The sequence below is a fragment of the Chiloscyllium punctatum genome, chromosome 36 (assembly GCF_047496795.1).
Source record: "Chiloscyllium punctatum isolate Juve2018m chromosome 36, sChiPun1.3, whole genome shotgun sequence".
Taxonomy (NCBI): domain Eukaryota; kingdom Metazoa; phylum Chordata; class Chondrichthyes; order Orectolobiformes; family Hemiscylliidae; genus Chiloscyllium; species Chiloscyllium punctatum.
The window spans coordinates 63,166,528-63,182,852 of NC_092774.1; the positions used below are offsets into that span (position 1 = coordinate 63,166,528).

The following is a 16,325-nucleotide window of genomic DNA, read 5'->3' on the forward strand; positions in this document are numbered from 1 at the left end:
ATTCCTGATGAAGGGCTTGTGCCCGAAACGTTCCCTGTCCTGCTCCTCAGATGCTGCCTGACCTGTTGTGCTTTTCCAGTGCCACATTTTTCGACTTTCACCTCCAGTCCTCACTTTCTCCACATTCCAATATGTCACCATTTCAACAATGCACTGCTTTTTTTTAAACAGCAAAGGCTATAACTTCACATTGCAGCACTGCACTTGCCATGGGTTTGCCAATTGAGACACAGACCTGGACCAACTTCGGGAAGAGGCAAAACACTGAGTTCTGAACAAAAAGCGTAGCACACTCAAAACGTCGGCTCTGTTTACCTTTCCACTGATGCTACTCCTCCCGTTGGCTTTCTGCAGTATTCGCTGTGTTTGTTCTACACAAATGCTGCTTTCCATTAAAGAACTGCAATCCCTGTCCTCTGGAAACTGACCCTAGTCAGTGGCAATAGGTTCTTCTGATCATTCAGGTAAAAACGATGACTGCAGATGCTGAAAACCAAATACTGGATTAGTGGTGCTGGAAGAGCACAGCGGTTCAGGCAGCATCCAACGAGCAGCGAAATCGACGTTTCGGGCAAAAGCCCTTCATCAGGAATAAAGGCAGTGAGCCTGAAGCATGGAGAGATTAGCTAGAGGAGGGTGGGGGTGGGGAGAGAGTAGCATAGAGTACAATGGGTGAGTGGGGGAGGAGATGAAGGTGACAGGTCAAGGAGGAGAGGGTGGAGTGGATAGGTGGAAAAGAAGATAGGCAGGTCGGACAAGTCAAGGAGACAGTAACTGAGCTGGAAGTTTAAAACTAGGCAAATGTGGCTCTGGTACCGAGTTTGTTTCACAACATGGTTGAAGAGCTTCAGAGCAGAGGAAATGACCTGGGAGTTGCAGTGGGAGAGGGACTCCCTGAGATTCTTGTAGAGAGAGGAGGAAAACTTCTTCAAGGCAGGCATCCTTGCAAGAGGATTCGCAGTTGGGGTAAAATCAACAAGGTAAAAACAATGACTGCAGATGCTTAAAACCAAATACTGGATTAGTGGTGCTGGAAGACCACAGCAGTTCAGGCAGCATCCAACGAGCAGCGAAAACACCACGTCTTCTCCCATCATTGCCAACAGCCCCTGGAAATCTCCAGTTAACCATCTTTGCTCCAAAGAGAGCATTCCCAAACTTGGGAATGTCTCCACAAAATGGAAATTGCTCATCCCTGAACATGATGCATGTGTTACAATGGGGAAGAGGTTTTGGCAAAATATTGTCAGTTAGCAGGTGGAAAAATGTTCAGGAAGTAAAACACAAATCCCAGTCTCCAGCTTTGTGAATCTTTAGAAACTCTTTGGGAAGTGGAATTCGAGGAGAATGAAGGATGAACTGTCCGACTGAGCAGAGACAGTCCAGACACCGTCCCCTTGTTTAAGAGGCCGATTGACTCTGATATTCTCCGGAGATGAACTGACCCGAGACATTGAAAGAATTCTCTGCACATCAGGAATTCAAACCCATTCTCGGCTCGGGGCCAATGAGAAAATTCGGGAAGAGGCAAAAACTGAAAGGCTTGGAGGGCGATCGCTCCGGTGTAGGAGAGCTCGTTCCTAGTGTCATGGATGTGCCTGCAGATCGTGGGATCAGGCTGTCGCCATGTCTCCATAATGAATGTCCAAGGCTTTATTATGGAAAATTAAAACTGATAGAAGACAATGGTAATTTTGGGCGGGGCGGGTTGAATTATGAATTGAATAGTAGGTTCCTCAAAGACACTTTGCGGGCCATGCTGGGACCTGTCTCTGTGGCGCAATTGGTCAGCGCGTTCGCCTGTTAACCGAAAGGTTGGTGGTTCGAGACCACCCAGGGACGGAGTGCTTCGTGTTCTCGCTCCTACCGCTTTCTTGGCTGCGAATGTGCACGTTTTTCATGGTTTCAGGAAAATGTTTCCCAAACGGAAATCTTTTCCACTGAGGCAGCACAAAGGGGTTTCTGAATTTATTGAATTTCTAACGTAAAGGACTGCGGATGCTGAGAATCCGAGACAGAAAGAGAAACTGCTGGAAAAACTCAGCAGGTTTGGCTGTACTTGGATGAGGTAAAAAACGAGTTCTGAAATGTTGTCTCTGATTCTCTTTCCACAGATGCTGCCTGACCTGCTGAGTTGCTCCTGCAATATCTGTTTTTGACTGAACGTCCATTTCATCTTTCGGGATGAAACACTCAGACTCGCCATTTGCAGATATTTAACCCTTTCGAAACCTGTGAAGTGATTGGATTCAAACAAACTCTGCAATGATTTACTCTTTCGCAGCTCCACAGGCAGATAGACCTGGGAAATGAAGCTGTCAGTGTGGTTCTGTATTGGTGGGCCGAGTGGTGAATGCGATGGACATGAAATCCATTGCGGTTCCCACACGCAGGTGTGATCCCTGCCGACTACAGTTGAGAAACGACATCAAAAGAAAAGGGAGATTGTTCCACGGTTTTTTTTTAATGCAACCAGTGGACGGGTTGAAATATTTCAATCACATTGGCACTGGTCGGGAATCTGCAACCCACTGCCTGACAGGGTGGAACAAGCAGATACCCACAGAGCTGCTATTGAGGCGATGAGCCAAGAGTTTGGAAATGAGACTAGAACAGTGAGGGGCGTGAAGTCGTGATCGAAGTTAAGCAGGCACCTGAGGATAAAGGTGTTTTATTTCCCGGTGAAAGATACTGCTTCACAAAGTTGGGACTATGGAAGGGAAGCAGTGACGGTGATTATCTTTGGTTGTTCACCTTGTGAATGTTCCCATTGCTGCGCATGTCCGTGTTAACGTCAGAACTCTGCAGCATGGCGGCGTCAGTGACGCACAGGGCCGGGGCGCAATGGATGACGCATCTGACTCCACCTACCTGTTTGAAATGCAGCTCACAGCTTCTTCACACACCCCAATTAATCTTTCTCATTGTCCTGAAGCCGGCATACGGTTTGAATTCCCGATCTGCAGGAACGAGACTCTTTTCACTGTCTCGCGTCAGGAAATGTCCCTGAGAACATCAGAGTCAAGTCATAGCGCTGTCGGAGGAGGGGAAGCTGAAATAGTCCCACACGCTGCTCACGGGCACATTTCACTTTCCCCAACACACCGCCCCAACCACTGCGGCTCCTGGGAGTGGAAAGGAAACAAACACCAAAACCCAGTCTCAGCTTTGTAAATCTTCAGGAAATAAGAAAACTGTTCATCCCTTCGGATCTTCCATCCTGGGCTGACAGCCTTGATTTTAAATGGATGTCCAGTCAGTGCCGACTCGTTTTGGCTGAAAAAAATCTTCCTTATCTCATCCCAGCATTTCTTGCCAGAGAGACCTGTGTGGCAGAGTTCATGTATATATTTCTTTGTATGGTATTTTGTAAATAACATTCGTTTGCTGGTTGTTTGTATCGGGTATTTCAGGTTCATTAGCCGCTGTTTAAGTGTGTTGGTAGGTTTGTGGGCTACCATGATGCTGAGAGGTTTGATTTGTCTGGACATCATTTCCCAGATGTCTTTCATGTAAAGTAATGTGGCTCGGGTTTCTGTAGACGTTGTGTCTACTTGTGTCTATTTGTTGATGTGAAATCGGCACACTGGGTTTATTGGGTAGGCAAAAGTGAGGACTGTAGATGCTGGAAACCAGAGTTTAGATCAGAGTGGTGCTGGAAAAGCACAGCAGGTCAGACAACTTCCGAGGTGCAGGAAAATCGACGTTTCGGGCAAAAGCCCTTCATCAGGAATGGAAGCAGGACGCTTCCAGGGGTGGCGAGATAAATTGGGGGGTGCTGGGCCAAAGGTAGCAAAGAGTACAATAGGTGAATGGGGTTGGGGACGAAGGTGACAGGTCAGAGAGGAGGGTGGAGCGGATAGGTGGGAAGGGAGATTGACAGGTCCTGAGGACAGCGCTCAGATGGAAGGTTGGAACTCAGGTAAGGTGGGGGGAGTGGAAATGAGGAAACTGGTGCAGTCCACATCGATGTCCTGGGGTTGAATGTATCCGAGGCAGAAGTTAGGGCGTTCTTCCTCCAGACATCGGGTGGGGAGGGAGCGGCGATGGAGGAGGCCCAGGTCCTGCATGTCCTCGGCAGAGTGGGAGGGGAGGTTGAAATGTGGGGCCACAGGGCGATGGGGTTGATTGTTGCGGGTGTCCTGGAGATGTTCCCTCAAACGCTGTGACTTGATTCTGCGACGGGGCTCCAGTCTCCCCAATGTAGAGGAGACCGCATTGGGAGCAATGGATACAAGAAACAACTTTGGTGGAAGCCTTCGAACTCCCGTGACCCGGGTTCGATTTCCGGGCAGGGAAGCAATTTTCAGTAGAGCTGTCAAACTTCGCTGCTATCTCCCTGGTGGTCTCGTGGTTAGGATTCGGTGCTTTCACCGCTGCGGCCCGGGTTCGATTCCCGGTCAGGGGAGCAATTTGCAGTGTGTTTTTTGGGCTGCCCATTCTCTGGGTGACTGCTGCACAGAACATCTACGTTCTGCCTGCAAAAAAGACCCTGAGCTTCCAGTTGCCTGCCAATTCCACACCCCACCCTGTTCCCTGGCCAACATCTCTGTCTCAGGTTTGCTGTTGTGTTCCAGCGAAGCTCAGCACCAGCAGAACGAAGAGCACCGAATATTGCACTTGGGGACCACACATCCCTCTGGTCCCAATATCCAATTCAATAATTCTAGGACCTGAACTCCATAGTATCCTCGTCCCTTCCACACACACCAAGCCTTGTTATCACATAGTCTGTCATTCCACACTACTTCGCCACGAACAGTCTCCATTAACAGTTATTCACCCTCTCACGCAGATCGTTATCAACTCCTTTTTCTGTCCAACAGTTCTTCCCTCGCTTTGGGCTCTGTCCTGATCTCCGCCTTCCTCCCACAATATCTCCTGCATATAAACCGACATTTTCCAAATCACCATCTGTTCTGTGGAAGGGTCACCGGCAACTCCTGTTTTTTGTTCCTGATATACAGCACCCGCAGTTCTTTCAGATTTTTATTGAGAGAGAGTTGGAAATTGTTTCGAGAGACAGAAGGAGAAGGGGGAGAAACAGAACAGACATGAACGTAAAATCATTGTAGTGCGATCACTTCCCTTAAGCATGAAGAGAGCGCATGGGCCATCTGTGAGCTTGTGGCGCAACGGTAGCGCGTCTGACTCCACTTCAGAAGGTTGTGTGTTCAAATCACGTCAAGCTCACTACAATCAACGTCGAACATTTCCAATGAAGAAAAGAGTACGTTCACTCCGTATATCTGTTGTGTCAAAAGTTGTGGACACTTTCGATCATGCATGAATCTTTGCTGTCAGTTTGATTTGTGAACACTGTGTCAGGGAGGTGGGGTGCCCATTGTTTGGGGAAATGCTGAGCTCCCCGCAATATGACAAGTCGAACACAAACTGTTCATCACGGGATTTCAACACACAGCCGCTTCGTTCAGTTGGTGACCGCGCAGTGTGAATCACATTATACCGATACTTTTACAACAGAATCCAGAGATTTCCATCCAGGTTTTAGTCACATCAAACTGCCACGGAATGATGTTATGGCCTCAGAAAACTAGAATAACGTGAAGATCGCTGGGATGATTTTCTACATCGGACTGCAATCGAAACACAGATCATTGTTTCCAGTTTTGGTGGAACAAAAGACATCGTATTGGTGGATAATTACAGTTTGTGCAAACACAGCTAGCCATCGATAAATATTAATCCTGTTCACTTCAATGGCAAAATTTCAATTCAGAAACCAAGTGCACTTGGCTGTTTGTAACAGAGACAACATGACAAAATGGCTCTTAGGAGGAGAAATGGGACATTGAGGAGAAGTGAAATGTTTGCTTTTGGTCACCTCCACAATTGTTAGAAAAACAGGTTGAAAGGATTCTTAAAAGGTGGCTGAAGGAGTGGTGAGGGATAACACTTCAGACAGCGCAAAGTGGAAGACCACTTTCTAGTGGAAGAAAAAGACATTCCTTATTTCTGAAAGAACTGGGAAACAGAAGAGGGGATGAAATCTGACTTGGGAGCTATTTCCTACTTGTTGAGGATGTTGCTTCATCACAGTCTTGGTTTAGAGCATAAGCTCTTCATCAGGAATAAAGGGTGGCCCAAGGGGGCTGAGAGATAAATGGGAAGGAAGTGGGGCTGGAGGGAAGGCAGCTGGGAGTGCAATAGGTAGATGGAGGTAGGGATTGATGGTGATAGGTCAGAGATGAGGGTGGAGCAAATAGGTGAGAAGCAAGGTGGACAGGTATGACAGGTCAAGAGGTTGGTGTCGAATTTGGAAGGTTGGATCTGGGACAAGGTGGGGGAGAGGAAATAAGGAAACTGATGAAATCTGCATTGATACCATGTAGTTGGAGGGTCCTAAAGCAGAAGTTGAGGTGTTTTTCCTACAAGTGTCGGGTCGGAAGAGGTTGGCAGTGGAGGAGGCCCAGGACTTGCATGTCCTTGGTGGAATGGAAGGGGGAGTTAAAGTGGTAAAAACAATGACTGCAGATGCTGAAAACCAAATACTGGAATAGTGGTGCTGGAAGAGCACAGCAGTTCAGACAGCATCCAACGAGCAGCGAAATCGACGTTTCGGGCAAAAGCCCTTCATCAGGAATAAGGCAGTGAGTCTGAAACGTGGAGAGATAAGCAAGAGGAGGGTGGGATAAAGTGTTCAGCCACAGGGCGGTGTGTCGGTTAGAATTAGAGTCCAAGAGTTGTTCCCTGAAATATTCGGTTAGTTGGCATCCAGTTTCCCCAATGTGGTTGAGACCATATTGCGAGCAATGGACATGATCTTATAAATAGATTGCATAAGTCTTAGCCTGCCAGAATTATTTTCTTTTAATAAATTAAAGAAAATTTTTATTCAATTGGATGACTGCATGAAACGGTTTGTTGGTCAGATTTGAATCATCACTCCCAAATGAGACGATGCCATGAATATCAGTGAACTGCTCTTTTTGTTAAAAACCACAAGTTCTTGATTTATTTTCACAACTTACTGGTATTTACACCTGCACATTCAATGTCAAACTCTGACATCAGAAATTAAATTACAGCATTAATTTTGACTTGAAATATTCGAACAAACAAATTAATAGCACATAGTGAATCGCAAGTCTGATTAATCTGAAATTAAATTTGACCAAAAAAATATAAAATCAAGATGGGAGATAAGAAATGGGGGAAGGGCAGAAGGCAAGAAATGCAGCATCATAGAAAGTGCTCCCCCAGAGTGTGCATTTTACCAACTACCACTGCTAAATATAAACACTCTGATATGATCCTTCGGTTTTAATGTACACCATAGCCCCATACAGTAGGTACCATTTAAATGAGTTAAAAATACAAGCATTGAGCAAATCCAGCTTCCAGCCTTACCCCCGCCTCCCCACCCCCCCCCGCCCCCTCTCGCTTCTTGGAGCTTGGACCATCCTCCAGCGCCGGGGGGTTGTTGAACTCCTGGGCTCCAGCGGCCACGCCTCCACTGAAGAAGCTTTGGGAAACAGATGCAAAGGCAAGATGCAGAACAGAGAACCTTTGTATATGAAAGCAGCTTACAGAGATATTGAGCAACAGACTCACATGATTTTTACCCATCGTCCTCTGGGTTATCGACCCAGCACACTCACGCAGCACTACTCTACTTCTGTGCTCCCAGCAGCTGGATCGTGGATCAGTTTAAAGTAGGTCCTATATCTCTGATTACATCAGTACACAAGGCAGTGAAGAAAGGTTTCAGCACACTGGCCTTCATCAGTTAGGGAATTGAGTATAGATGTTGGCAAGTTATGTTGTAGTTATACAGGACGTTGATGAGACTGCACCTGGAATATTGTGATCAGTTTTGGTCCCCTTGGTCTTCTGACTTCTGACTTCTTCAACTCTGGGTTTGTGTTGAACTTGATGGGATACTTTGTCCAACTCAGCATGTTTAAACAGTATCTCTCAGAGGGATTCATCTGAAACTTTTCAGGAGGTGAGCTCAACAAGATTGAACTATTCAAAGTTACTTGGACTCTATTTTAAACTTACATCAGGACTAGTAGTCAGAGACACGTACAGCATGGAAACAGACCCTTCGGTCCAACTTGTCCATGCTGACCTGTTATCCTATATTAATCTAGTCCCATTTGACAGCACCTGACCCATATACTCTGGCAGCTCATTTCATATATATACCACCCTCTGCATGAAGAAGTTGTCCCTTTAATTTGTTTCGCCTCTTACCCTAAACTTATGCCCTCTAGTTCTGGACTCCCCTACCCAAGGAAAGGACATTGTCTATTACACTGTCCATGCCCCTCATGATTTTATAACCGCTATTAGGTCACTTCTCTGCCTCCGATGCTCCAGTGAAAACAACCCCACGCTATTCAGCCGCTCCCTGCAGCTCAAGCCCTCCAACCCCCAGCAACATTCATGTAAATCTTTTCTCATAGATAAGTCACTCTTTCAGTCATGAAGAAGGGTTTATACCCAAAACGCTGACTACTCCACATCCTGGTGCTGCCTGGCTTGCTGTATTCTCCCAACCCCCGGCTTCCCAACTTCGGGTTGCAATATGTAGTGGCTCAGTGATTACCACTGCAGCCTCACAGTGCTGGGGACCCAGATTTGATTCCAGCCTTGGGTGGCTGTCTGTGAGGACTTTGCACTTTCCCCCAATGTCTGAGTGAGTTTTCTCTGGGTGGTCCTGTTTTCTTCCATAAACCAAAGATGTGCAGGTCATGTGGATGGGCCATGCTTAATTGCCCATAGAGTTAGGTACATTAGTCAGAGGGAAATGGGTCTGGATGTGTTACACTTCGGAGGGTCGGTGTGGACTTGTTGGGACAAATGGCCTGTTTCCACACTGTAGCTAATCTCATCCAATACTTTTGTGACTAACGAATGGCAGAGTCGGCCAAACTTCTTCTCCGATGGTCTTGCGGTCTGAGGTTTCTCTGGTTCATTTCATTAGCAATGTGCAGTCCCGGGCTCAATGAGCAACAGTGTCCACTGAAGGCAAAGCTCACAGAATCATAGAACCCCCACAATGTGGAAACAGGTCCTTCAGCCGAACACATCTGCACTGATCTTCCGAAAACTAACCCACTCAGATCCATTTTCCTACCCTCCTTAACTTGCACACAGACTCCCAAGGGTGGAATTATTCCTGGGTTCCTGGTGCCATGAGGCAGCAGTGCTAACCCTGAGCCATCATGGAGTTGTGATTGTGGGGTGTCGGGAAGGCAAAGGCAGTCCAGCAGAAGACTAAAACAGCCCACCTACTCTCCCACTGCACCCACTGTCAGAACTGGCAGGAGGTTCAGACCTGGGAGGTGACTGAAGGCATCATCACTGGTAGGATCTGATTGCTGGGAGCGCTGGTGCCCCCGCTGGTGCTTCCGCAAGTTGTAGGAAAACTAAAACCTCTTCCCACACTCGGTCCAGCTGGAGGGCATCTCCCAGGTGTGGGCACATTGGTGCTTCAGTAGGGCAAAGGAATTGCTGAAGGCTTTCCCACACTTAGGGCAGCAGAATGGCCTCCCCTCCTCCGCCACTCTCCCCCCCCCCACCCCACCCCCAAACCCCCGTGTGGTCCAGCTGGAGATTCAGCAGTGTGGAGGAGCAGGTAAAGACCTTCCCACATTCGGGGCAGGAGAACGGCTTCTCCCCGGTGTGGATAGACTGGTGCCTCAGCAGGGACGAGGAATTGCTGAAGTCCTTCCTGCACATAGGCAACTGAACGACCTCTCTACCATTTGGACACACCAATGGGCCAGTACGTCGGAGGAAAGAGCAATGCCCCTCCTGCAGTTGGGGCAGAAGAACGGCCTCTCAGTGTGGACCCACTGGTGTCTCAACAGGTGGGAATAACTGCTGAAGGCCATCTCGCACTTGGGGCCGGAGAACAGCCTTCCCTGGTGTGGACCAACTGGTGCGTCAGCAGGGCAGAGGAATCACTGAAGGCCTTCCCACACTCAGGGCAGCAGAAGGGCCTCTTCCCCTCTGTGGACCCATTGGTGCTTCAGAACCCTTTCAAATTTCACAATATCCTTCTGATTGGAGGAACACCAGAATTGCACACAATATTCTAAAAGTGGTCTCACCAATGTCCTGTACAGCCACAACATAACTTCCCAACTCCAATTCAGGCAGCATTCAAGCAGCTTCGAAATCGACGTTTCAGGCAAAAGCCCTTCGTCAGGAATAAAGGCAGTGAGCCTGAAGCATGGAGACATAAGCTTATCTCTCCATGCTTCAGGCTCACTGCCTTTATTCCTGACGAAGGGCTTTTGCCTGAAACGTCGATTTCGAAGCTCCTTGGATGCTGCCTGAACTGCTGTGCTCTTCCAGCAGCACTAATCCAGCATCTGGTTTCCAGCATCTGCAGTCATTGTTTTTACCTTCCCAACTCCAATACTCAGTCAGAGGATTGGGAACGCTTTCAAAACCCACAAAAAACAAACAGGAAAGAATGGAGGGACAAACCGAATTTTTGAGAGTGAGCTTGGAAGCATCAGTGAGAAATCGGCGGAATGGGTTTATTGCGGACGCGTTCTCCTTAAATACACTATATACGTATTTCTCTTGTGGTCTTCGTAGTTTCTCTGTGCTGCAGTGTGTAGTGGCTCGTTGAAATAATGTCCTGATGCAGCTTCGTTTGTGGGTGTTGGGATGATTGCTTCTGTGGTTAAGTATTTGGTTTGTGTGTGTTGTTTTTCTGTAGATGCTAGTTTGAAGTTCACCATTGACTGTTCGCTCTACTGTGACATCTAAGAATGCAGTTTATTGTTGTTCTCCTCTTTTTCAAACTAGGAGCCCCCCTCAGGCCATAGTCTCACTACTTGGAACACCAATATACAGACTTGTCAAAGGCCTCCACTGAGGACTAAAACACCAAGTCGAAGATTCATGCCACTCCATTTACTCCATCCAAGAATTCCCGAACACCAAAGACACGAAGATAGAAGAGGATGGAATAATGTTGTCCTTTGACATAACAGCCCTGTTCACATCCATTAACATCAACGTGGCCAAAGAAAACTAAAGACACGACTCGAAGAACTAAAGACGAAAACACAGAACCAACTTCAGCAGCAAAGATAACACTGTCAACCTCGTGGAACTATACCTTACCACCCACTTCATATTCAGTAACAAGCCCTACAAACAAATCAACGAAACGCCCATGAAACACTTCTGTCATCAAAAAATGAAACAAATTAGAGGAAACATACAACACCATCAACAATCTCCTTACTGGCATAAAATTCACAAAAGAGGACAACAACAAAGTGCCATTTCTAGATGTACAGTCCACCGAACAATCAATGATAAATTCAAAACAGCCTCTACAGGAAAACAGCACACGCGAACCAAGTACTTAGCTACAGAAGTAATCATCTCTACACATACAAACATTTCTGAACGAGGGCACTATTTCAACGAAACAAGACACAGTGCAGCACCCAGTGACTACGAAGACCAAATAGTAACTGTACAGCGCTTTTAAGGAGAATGGAGAGCCAAGCAACACACTGAAATTTGCTTCCCTGACCGGGAATTGAACCCGTGCCGCAGCGGTGAAAGCGCCGAATCCGAACCACTTGACCACCAGGGAGACACAGGCAAAGCTGGACAGCTCTCCTGAAAATTGCTTCCCTGCCCGGAAGTCGAACCCGAGTCACGAAGTTAGAAGGCTAACACCAATGTCATTTCGTGTAGCCATTGCTCCCGATGCGGTCTCTTCTACATTGGGGAGACTGGAGCCCCGCCGCAGAGTCAAGTCACAGCGTTTGAGGGAACATCTCCAGGACACCCGCAACAATCAACCCCAGCGCCCTGTGGCCCAACATTTCAACCTCCCCTTCCCACTCTGCCAGGGACATGCATGTCCTGGGCCTCCTCCATCGCCGCTCCCTCCCCACCCGATGCCTGGAGGAAGAACGTCCCAACTTCTGCCTCGGATACATTCATCCCCAGAGCAACAATGTGGTCTGCACCAGTTTCCTCATTTCCCCTCCCCCCACCTTACCTCAGTTCCAACCTTCCAGCTGAGCGCTGTCCTCATGACCTGTCCTACCTGCCAATCTCCCTCCCCACCTATCCGCACCACCCTGCTCTCTGATATGTCACCTCCATCCCCACCCCCATTCACCTATTGTACTCTTTGCTACCTTTGGCCCAGCACACCCCACCCCCAATTTATCTCTCCACCCTGGAAGGGGTCCTGCCTCTATTCCTGATGAAGGGCTTTTGCCTGAAACATCGATTTTCCTGCTCCTCGGAAGCTGTCTGACCTTCTGTGCTTTTCCAGCACCACTCTGATCTAAACTCTGGTTTCCAGCATCTGCAGTCCTCACTTTTGCCTACCCAATAAACCCAGTGTGCCGATTTCACATCAACAAACTGACACAAGCAGACACAACGTCTGCAGAAACCTTAGCCACATTACTTTACATTAAAGACATCTGGGAAATGATGTCCAGACAACTCAACCCTCTCAGCATCATGGTAGCCCACAAACCGCCCAACACACTTAAACAGCGGCTAATGAACCTGAAATACCCGATACAAACAACCAGCAAACGAATGTTATTTACAAAATACCATACAAGGAAATATATACATGAACTCTGCCGCACAGTTCTCTGTGGCAAGAAATGCTGGGATGAGATAAGGAAGATTTTTTTCAGCCAAAACGATTCGGCACTGACTGGACAGCCATTTAAAATCAACGTTGTCAGCCCAGGATGGAAGACCCGAAGGGATGAACAGTTTTCTTATTTCCTGAAGATTTACAAAGCTGAGACTGGGTTTTGGCGTTTGTTCCCTTTCCACTCCCAAGAGCCGCAGTGTTGGGGCGGTGAGTTGGGAAAAGTGAAATGTGCCCGTGAGCAGCGTGTGGGACTATTTCAGCTTCCCCTCCTCCGACAGCGCTATGACGTGATCTAATGTTCTCAGGGACACTTACTGACGCGACACAGTGAAAATAGTCTCGTTCCCGCAGATCAGGAATTCAAACCGTATGCCAGCTTCAGGACAATGAGAAAGACTAATTGGGATGTGTGAATAAGCTGTGAGCTGCATTTCAAACAGGTAGGTGGAGTCAGATGCGTCATCCATTGCGCCCCTGGCACTGTGCGGACCTGACGCCGCCATGCTGCACAGTTCTGACGTTAACACGGACATGCGCAGCAATGCGAACATTCACAAGGTGAACAACCAAAAGTAATCACCACCACTGCTTCCCTTCCATAGTCCCAACTTTGTGAAGCAGTATCTTTCACTGGCAAATAAAACACCTTTGTCCTCAGGTGCCTGCTTAACTTCGATCACGACTTCACACCCCACACTGTTCTATCTCATTTCCAAACTCTTGGCTCATCGCCTCAATAGCAGCTCTGTGGGTATCTGCTTGTTCCACCCTGTCAGGCAGTGGGCTACAAATTCCCGACTAGTCCCAATGTGATTGAAATATTTCAACCCCTCCACTGATTTGCATCTTTAACAAATACCGTGGAGCAATCTCCCTTTCTTTCTGATGACAGTTCTCAACTGTAGTCGGCAGGGTTCACCCCTGCGTGTGGAAACCACAATGGATTTCATGTCCATTGCATTCGCCACTCGGCCCACCAACACAGAACCACACTGACAGCTTCATTTCCCAGGTCTCTCTGCCTGTGGAGCTGCGAAAGAGTGAATCATTGCAGAGTTTGTTTGAATCCAATCACTTCACAGGTTTTGAAAGGGGTAAATATCTGCAAATGGCGAGTCTGCGTGTTTCATCCCGAAAGATGAAATGGACGTTCAGTTAAAAACAAAAACAGAAATTGCAGGAGAAACTCAGCAGGTCAGGCAGCATCAGTGGAAAGAGAATCAGAAACAACATTTCAGAACTCGTTTTTTTTCTCATCCAGGTACAGCTAAACCTGCTGAGTTTCTCCAGCAGTTTCTCTTTCTGTCTCGGATTCTCAGCATCCGCAGTCCTTGACATTAGAATTTCAATCAATTCAGAAACCCCTTTGTGCTGCCTCAGTGGAGAAGATTTCCGTTTGGGAAACATTTTCCTGAAACCATTAAAAACGTGCACTTTCGCAGCCAAAAAAGCAATAGGAGCAGGAACAGAAAACACTGCGTCCCTGGGTGGTTTCGAACCACCAACCTTTCGGTAAACAGCCGAACGTGCTGACCAATTGCGCCACAGAGACCGGGCCAAACACCAGCCACACAGTGTCTTTGAGGAACCTACTAATCAATTCATAATTCAACCCGCCCCGCCCAAAAATTACCATTGTCCTATATCAGTTTTACTTTTCCATAATAAAGCCTTGGACATTCATTGTGGAGACATGGGGACAGCCTGATCCCACCATCTGCAGGCACATCCATGTCACGAGGAACGAGCTGTCCTACACCGGGGCCATCGCCCTCCGAGCCTTTCAGTGTTTTGCTTCTTCCCGCATTTTCTCATTGGCCCCGAGCCGAGAATGGATTTGAATTCCTGATGTGCAGAGAATTCTTTCAATGTCTCGGGTCAGTTCATGTCCCGAGAATATCACAGTCAATCCCCCGGCCTCTTAAACAAGGGGACGGTGTCTGGACTATCTCTGCTCAGTCGAACAGTTCATCCTTCATTCTCCTCTAATTCCACTTCCCAAAGAGTTTCGATAGATTCACAAAGCTGGAGACTGGGATTTCTGTTTTACTTCCAGAACATTTTTCCACCTGCTAACTGACGATATTTTGCCAAAACCGCTTTCCCATTGTAACATTTGCATCATGTCCAGGGATGAGCAATTTTCATTTTGTGGAGACATTCCCAAGTTTGGGAATGTTCTCTTTGGAGCAAAGAAGGTTAACTGGAGATTTCCAGGGGCTGTTGGCAATGATGCGAGAAGACGTGTGGGAATGGGCAGGTTAATGATCAGAAGAACCTCTTGCCACTGACTAGGGTCAGTTACCAGAGGACAGGGATTGAAGTTCTTTAATGGAAAGCAGCATTTGTGTAGAACAAACACAGCGAATACTGCAGAAAGCCAACGGGTCGAGCAGCATCTGTGGAAAGGTAAACAGAGCCGACGTTTTGAGTGTGCTACGGTTTTTGTTCAGAACTCAGTCTTTTGCCTCTTCCCGAAGTTGGTCCAGGTCTGTGTCTCAATTGGCAAACACATGGCAAGTGCAGTGCCGCAATGTGAAGTTATAGCCTTTGCTGTTTAAAAAAAAAGCAGCGCATTGTTTAAATGGTGATATATTGGAATGTGGATAAAGTGAGGACGAGAGGTGAAAGTCAAAAAATGTGGCACTGGAAAAGCAAAACAGGTCAGGGAGCATCTGAGGAGCAGGACAGGGAACGTTTCGGGCACAAGCCCTTCATCAGGAATGATGTATGGATGTACTAAGGGGTCTCAGAGTCCCTCCACCCCAGTCAATGCCAGTTGTCGGGCAGATGCAGCAGGCAATGAGCGAGGCAAGTGGTATATTACGAAGAGGAATTGAGTTCAGAAGTGGGGTCATTGAACATATTCAAGGCGAAGTTCATCTGAGTTTTGAACAACAAAGAAGTGGATGCTTATGGGGGGAGGTAAGAAAATGGTTTTAAGACCAGTACAGGTCAGTCACAGGGTCAGACAGCACTGAACAGACCCTTCATCGAACTAGTCCATGCTGAGTATGTTCTGAAAGTAAACTCGTCCCACCTACCAGTGTTTGGCCCATAACCCTTCCAACCTTTCGTATTCATGTACTTATCCAAATGTCTTTTGAACGTCATAACTGTACGTGTATAAAATCATGAGGGGCATGGATAGGATTAATAAAGAAAGTCTTTTCCTGGGGTGGGTGAGTGCAGAACGAGAGGACATGGGTTTCGCGTTCGAGGGAAAAGATGCAAAAGAGATCCACGGGGCCACTTTTTCACGCAGAGGATGGTACATTTATTGAATGATCTGCCAGAGGAAGTGGTGAAGGCTAGTCCGATTGCAACATTTAAAAGGCATTTGGGTAGGTGTATGAATAGGAAGGGTTTGGAGGGATATGGGGCCGTGTGCTGTCAGGTGGGACTAGATTGGGTTGGGATAGTTGGTCGGCATGGACCAGTTGGACCAAACAGTCTGTTTCTGTGCTGTACATCTCTATCTCATTGTTAAACATACTCAGTGACCTGGCCTCCACAGTTTTCTGTGACAATGAATTCCATAGATTCACCACTCTTTGGCGAAAGAAATTTCTCCTAATCTCCATTCTCCCTTTTTGCTGAGGCTATGCCCATGCGTATTAGTCTCTCCTCCCAATGAAAACATCTTCCCAATGTCCATTCTGTCCAGGCCGTTCAATGTTCTGTACGT

At 47.4% G+C, this 16,325-nt stretch overlaps 2 non-coding genes across 2 annotated transcripts; both read left to right on the forward strand.

The window, feature by feature from the left end:
• Window positions 1-1,768: 1,768 nt before the first annotated feature.
• trnan-guu (transfer RNA asparagine (anticodon GUU)) lies at window positions 1,769-1,842 on the forward strand. The gene has a single exon. It is a non-coding gene; the product is annotated as a tRNA-Asn (tRNA).
• Window positions 1,843-5,121: 3,279 nt separating this feature from the next.
• trnaw-cca (transfer RNA tryptophan (anticodon CCA)) lies at window positions 5,122-5,193 on the forward strand. Its single transcript has one exon. It is a non-coding gene; the product is annotated as a tRNA-Trp (tRNA).
• Window positions 5,194-16,325: the final 11,132 nt, after the last annotated feature.